Genomic DNA, 6,196 nt, shown 5'->3' with positions numbered 1-6,196 from the left:
GGTAGCAAAACAAGGAGATAGCATCAACTACCAGTTCATGCTATCTCATTGGCTGGCTTCTGCAGCCACTCAAATGTAATTGGCTCTGGGGCCACAGAACTTTCTTTGAAAGCAGGAACAATGTCATTGACGCATCTCCAGGGTGCCAAAATTTCAAGAAAATTTAGTGCTTACATTTAGCCGCCTGTGCAAAGTATCCCCATTGTAGCCATTATCCAGAGTCAACGTAGTCGTTTTGGACGCTAAATGAGAGAGAGAGAGAGAGAGAGAGAGAGAGAGAGAGAGAGAGAGAGAGAGAGAGAGAGAGAGAGAGAGAGAGAGAGAGAGAGAGAGAGAGAGAGAGAGAGAGAGAGAGAGAGAGAGAGAGAGAGAGAGAGAGAAAGAGAGAGAAAGAGAGAGAGAGAGAGAGAGAGAGAGAGAGAGAGAGAGAGAGAGAGAGAGAGAGAGAGATAGAGAGAGAGAGAGAGAGAGAGAGAGAGAGAGAGAGAGAGAGAGAGAGAGAGAGAGAGAGAGAGAGAGAGAGAGAGAGAGAGAGAGAGAGAGAGAGAGAGAGAGAGAGAGAGAGAGAGAGAGAGAGAGAGAGAGAGAGAGTCACCAACCGGATGTACAATAACAAAGCGAGTACATAACCTTTGAGCGGTCAGGTTTCTCGAGTTCAATATTTGGTTACACATTTGCATTCTCGTGAATAATCAGGTCAACAGCCCTGTGTGGCCAGACTTGGTCATACAGCCACATTAACTGTCAATATTTTCTACTGCTGGTCTCCGCCTGGGACCTGACCACACTACCGTTATCAGCCGTTCCTGGTACCTGCAGACTCTTAATTAAGACGAAGGAATGAGGCAGAGAAGACAGGTAAGGGAAGACGGAAGTAGAGATAAGGGGCTGGAGGCTGAGGTGAAGAGACTCCGAGCGAAGGAGGAGAGAGATGCCGTCTTGCCGTTCTCTGAGTCCTCTCCCTCCCTTTAGTCCAAGTCTGATAACCTGATTGCACTCAGTCATCATCTTGATGATGTTACTTTGGAACAGCTTCGGCTTGGACTTAATTTTTCCTACATGCAATATCATTCTCGTACTGTTTCTCTGCCACTCTCAAATTTCTGTGTGTTCTTTTCTGGTCTCTCTGTATACATTGTTATTTCCTCTTGTGTTCCATCTCTCTTTTTTAGGGTATTTTGCTTCTTCCATTCCCCTGGGGGCTGTAGGAGACTTGAACCGTGGATCCCACGCGTGTGAGGCCGGAGCTCTATCTTTGATAGAGTTCTAAATAGAATAGAGCTCTAAGTAAAGCTTCTTTGATAGAAGCTCTACATAAATGTTTATTACCATAGAAGAGTGGATGACAATTTTGCTTCTTCTCTTTGGCTGCAGGACTCTGCCTGTTGAACCATGGCCTAATGCTCCTCTTGCTTCGGTATGAATCTTTCTGCATCATCTTTGAGCTTGTTCGTTACGTAGTTCATCATGTCCTGTGTTGTTGACCAAACCACATACTAGAAAGTGAAGGGACGATGACATTTCGGTCTGTCCTGGACCGAGTCGATTGTGCTCTTCGACTTGAGTTTGGTCAAAATATTTCAGCCACGTTATTGTGACTCCTCGCCTGCATGACCTGTCTTGTTCTCTTCCCCCTATTGCATCCCCTCTTGGAATACTCTGTTCTTCTGGGTATTCCACAATATCTCTGTCAAGTTACTGACATATTTGGGGCCTAGGACCGACCCTTCTGATGCTCCACTCGTAACCTCCTTCCACTCTATTAATTCAACTTTCACTGTGGCGCTTTGCTTTCTTCCTGGGAGATACTCTCTGCCACTGAGAATGAAAGCAAGAACTTTGATTCTCTTCCTGAGAGACTCTGATATTCCCCCCCACCCCCTCTTATGACACTTGCCGATAGGACAGCTTGCTCCTCTAGCTTGAGTAAGTGTATCTTGTGCGTGACAGTATCAGATGAGTGTATTGTGAGTGTGTTCATCATGTTTGTTTACACAAGAGACACCTGAAGACACTGAGCTCATTAAATCTTGCTTAATATAGGCTGCAGGGAGAGACGGGTACATAGCGTCCTTAACATAACTTCTTGTTAATTAAACTACTGAGAATATCTCCCCAGGAGCCTCAGAGTAACGAAGATATCTTGGAGTGTTTTTTCTATTAGTTATCTGCTAAGGAGACCTGCTGCCTCATTAAGTGGCTACACAGACGTATTTTATTTAAAGATCTGTCAGTAGTATACCCTGTTGAGAAAATATATTGAGCTCTTTTATCTGCTGTAAATGAACCTGTCATTTGAATTGCGATGTAAATTCCATAATAATATCCTGCTAAAGGAATTGTTCTGTTGTATTTGCCGATTTAAGCAAGAGTATTAAATAGATTATTAAGCTCATAAGAAATGTTGAAACTTACGATGAATTTAAGATATGCATAACAAAATATCAATCGTTTTCGGTCGCAAAATATCCAGAATGGCAATTTTATTCCATTACCTTATAAATAAAATAATTTTCCATCTTAACCATAAAATTCTAAACACCTGACTTCCTGTATATTATACACACGAAATGTAATACAATGTATGGTAAGGACAGTATACAAAATGATACTATTTCAAATGCAGATTGATTGATTGATGAAGATTAAGCCACCCAAGAGGTGGCACGGGCATGAATAGCCCGTAATTCAAATGCATTCACCAAAGACTTTAAATAAGACAATCCCGTGAGGTGGCACATCGAGCAACACAGAGCAACACAGAGTGGACAGAGCAACACACATCGAGCAACACAGAGTGGACTTCGGGCACAGGCCCGAAGTCCACTCTGTCAGGATGAAAATAATTGAAATCAATTACGGGAGAAGATTACCTGTCTCGATTCGCAAGCTAGACCATAAACACCAGGATTGAGTCACAGGTCTTTGCTACTACAAGCCTAACACCCGCGTCGTCAGATGTTTAAGGTGTGCCAGGAGCTTGGATCAGGCCGCTTCAACATCTGTAGAAATGTATTAACCCTTTTTTAACCCCCGCATTCATACACATAGTAACCCTGTGGAGAATACACTATACATAAACGGATAATATGTTGGCCAAAAACTACCTTACATGATTACCAAAGAGCCGAACCTCGACCCGACACACACACACACACACACACACACACACACACACACACACACACACACACACACACACACACACACACACACACACACACACACACACACACACACACACACACACACACACACACACACACACACACACACACACACACACACACACACGTACACATACACAGTAACTATAAGAGACTTGGAGAGATGGGTCCAAATATAGCATCAATATTGGCAATAAAAATGATTGGAAATGAGTGTCATGTTCCCCCAATAAATATAAGATAACAAGGGGGGGGGAGAAGGTGGAGTGACACTGCTATTCAAACTACCTGTGATCTTTAAGAAAATAAACAAGAAAAAGCAAATGGATATCAAGACTAGCATGCATAAAGTAAGGAATTATCTGGGGGGGAGAAAGCGCCAAGACATTACGACTAGATAGCAATGGAAGGGATCAGGATAAAGATTTGGGATGGGACGGGGGGGGGGAAGGGGAATGGTGCCTAACCACTTGGACGGTCGGGGATTGAACGCCGACCTGCATGAAGCGAGACCGTCGCTCTACCATCCAACCCAAGTGGTTGGGCTCGCTGGGATGAGGAGTTCATACTCTTTAGCTCATTGGACCTAGTGACTGAATGCTGAGGCAAAGCCAAAGTGAAATTTAAGTCTTTGCCCAACGTACTGTCGCCTTCCCCCCATGACAATTTCATTTGTCTAAAAACTTGTTGTTAAGAAACTAACATCTTAAAGTTTTGTGATTGAGATATACGATCCATGAAACACAAATAATGGCATCTAAGTTTCCTATTTCCTTTCACTGTTGCACTGTTGCGTTCTTTTGAAAGGTGAGATTGATATATATATTCTTAAAGTTACTAATATTCTTAGTTACTAATAATATTAGTAACATTAGTATTATTTATTAAAGTAATACTAATATTAGTATTACTTTATTATTAAAGCAACTAAGAGTAATTATGATATTATTTATTTCTACGACGTCATTGGGCGCCATTTTATTCATTATATTGATAAGAACGATAAGGAGTATCCGGAACACGTTATTGATTATTCATGTGTCATGGAGAGTTAGATAAACAAACATCAGACTATGAGCAACCGTGGACATCTTCAAGAAGAAACTAGATTGTTTCCTTCAAGGAGAGCCGGACCAACCGGGCTGTGGTGGGTATGTGGGCCTGCGGGCCGCTCCAAGCAACAGCATGGTGGACCAAACTCTCACAAGTCAAGTCTGGCCCACCGGGCTGTGGTGGGTATGTGGGCCTGCGGGCCGTTCCAAGCAACAGCATGGTAGACCAAACTCTCACAAGTCAAGTCTGGCCCACCGGGCTGTGGTGGGTATGTGGGCCTGCGGGCCGTTCCAAGCAACAGCATGGTAGACCAAACTCTCACAAGTCAAGTCTGGCCTCGGGCCGGGCTTGGGGAGTAGAAGAACTCCCAGAACCCCATCAACCAGGTATCAACCAACTATGATACTAGTAGGGCATTTTCCAGACAGTGCAAACTCTTTCGACTAACTTGTTTAAACAATTCTTACTTGCTTGGGTTGAATGCTGTATGTTCACATTAACTTAGTGCCTCTTCCATAAAATTTCCGTACCTTACTTGGGTTCAAACAACTAATTGGAAGTAAGAGCTCAACCCCTAAACTCATTTCTTCCGTAATTCATCTCAGGTTCAACTCCTGGAAAATTTATTGTTCCTTAATGTTATAAAACCAATTTGATGTGCCAAAAAGACTTACCAGTTTTTCCTATTTTGAAAAGTTGACTCTGTTGTAGTTTCTCTATATTGATGATTATTTTCATGTTCAGACGATGCTTCGAACCCGCGAGCGTCCATCCCTCCACCATTGCCCTCACAACCACAACAACAACAACAACAACACAACACCACAACAACACAACACCACCACCACATCAACACCAACTGTACACCAGTTGATTGGCAGTTGAGAGGCGGGACCAAAGAGCCAGAGCTCAACCCCCGCAAGCACAAATAGGTGAGTACATCAACACCACATCAAGAACACCACAACACCACAGCAACACCACATTAACACCACACAACGAGAGGGTTCTCTAGATGCGAAAACCGTGTCACGAAATATAATGGAGAAAGACTTTTCGTGTGACAGGGAATTCTCTTTTCTATCTAGTTATATTTTCTAGATAACATTAGGATATATATATATATGAGGGGGAAAAGAAAAACTTAAGTGGAGCGCCTAACTAGCTGTAGTAACTAGCGTTATCCACGCTATCACGCTAGTTTCATTACCACAACCACCATCGCCACAATCACCATCACCAATACCACAACCACTATCACAACCACTATCAACTCATCAAGAACACAAGCTACCTCACCTGACGACAGTGGTATGTCCAGATATACCCCCGAGTATGTTTATTTCCAACATACACCACTATACATGCATACCAGAGGATATATTATTGACAGAGGTTATACTGGTGATGATAGTTTAGGTCTGGTGATAATTGTTGTAATGGGAGTTGTGGTTGGTGTTGTGGTGGGGGGAGTTATGGGGACGATAGTGGTGATGCAATGGGGGGGTGGTTGCAGCAGTGGTGGTGGTGCAAGGGGGCAGGTAAGGCAATGGTTAATTTAGCAATTGCGGAAGTGAAAGGTAAACAAAAAAAATCGTGGTTGGGACGCTGTCAAAAGAGATCTTGACAGTTTCAGACGCTCTTTGACATTTGAAGCGGGGTGGGCTTGACAGTAGAGGTGGTCTTTATAGTGGAGATGGCCTAGACAGTGGACAGCCACCAATGGTGGTTGTGGCTGGTTGGTTGGGGGGGGGGGGGGAAGGGAAGTGCGGGGGGGTGGTGGTGCAGGTAGGGGCGGCTTCCCCAAGGGGGTCATGGAAATGTCGGGCAGCGCTGTTCCGGAGGCCCTGGCGGTAGGGATTGTTGTGGTGGAGATTGTAGTGGTGATGGTGATGGAAGCGATATCGGCAGTGTTGTCTTAGCGGTCAGGGAAGGTGATGGGGATAGTGGTAGTGGTGGTAATTGTGGTTGTTTAA

This window comes from Procambarus clarkii, chromosome 20, assembly GCF_040958095.1.
Source record: "Procambarus clarkii isolate CNS0578487 chromosome 20, FALCON_Pclarkii_2.0, whole genome shotgun sequence".
Classification (NCBI taxonomy): Eukaryota; Metazoa; Arthropoda; class Malacostraca; order Decapoda; family Cambaridae; genus Procambarus; species Procambarus clarkii.
The sequence above is the reverse complement of the archived record's forward strand: the minus strand, read 5'-3'. Positions refer to the sequence as shown.